The sequence below is a fragment of the Sinocyclocheilus grahami genome, unplaced genomic scaffold, assembly GCF_001515645.1.
Source record: "Sinocyclocheilus grahami isolate Dianchi unplaced genomic scaffold, SAMN03320097.WGS_v1.1 scaffold1330.1, whole genome shotgun sequence".
NCBI lineage: Eukaryota > Metazoa > Chordata > Actinopteri > Cypriniformes > Cyprinidae > Sinocyclocheilus > Sinocyclocheilus grahami.
In genome coordinates, this window is record NW_015506509.1 from 407,689 (window position 1) to 408,412 (window position 724).

The 724-nt window shown below is 36.7% G+C and overlaps 1 protein-coding gene across 1 annotated transcript in view; it reads right to left on the minus strand.

The window, feature by feature from the left end:
* LOC107569290 (leucine-rich repeats and immunoglobulin-like domains protein 2) overlaps positions 1 to 724 on the minus strand; it is a 23,135-nt gene that overhangs the window by 14,496 nt on the left and 7,915 nt on the right. The gene's annotated exons all lie outside the window — the stretch shown is intronic.

The window sequence follows — 724 nt, forward strand, 5'->3', positions numbered from 1 at the left end:
GCTACTTATGAAATGTGACAACAGAATTAATTCTCTGATTAAATAGCTAGCACAAAAACAAACAACCCATTGGCCAATCAAACCCTAAACAGCACCATGTGCATTTACAGTGTTTGCTTTGTGAATCAAGTTTCTGTTATTGTTATATTCTATTATTAGGTTACAAATCCACTCCTCCATCAGTATCATGAACTGATATAAACAGAATAATTAAATTGCTGAGGTCGGCATCCCAGAGGGTTGCTATGTTTGTTCAACAGACAAGGAAAATTAAACTGACAGAGCTCTGAAAACAACCATGGAGAAATGAGGGTAAATAAGGGGAGGGAAAAAACAAATGGCAAACTTCATCATGGCAATGCTTTATCAAAGCATTGGAGAGATCATAGCACTTTAGCAATACGCCAATCCAAAATTCCTGCAGATGATCGCATAATCGACACTTCAAATGAACAATCTGACACCAGCAAACACTCTGAATTCTGTAACTACGTCAAAATCGCACAACGGTGTGAAATACAGCTGTACGCAGAGGTCAGCGAAAGATCACTTCTGGGTATGAAGACTTGCACAACTAAAACATGCTAAAATATGAACTATTAATAATATGCTTCCATAGACATTAGAGAGTGCTCATTAAATTGTATTTCCATTTCACACACAAAGGATGAATCAACTATAACTGCGTTGTTTTTTCTGTCAACAGATCATCCATCTAATTGCA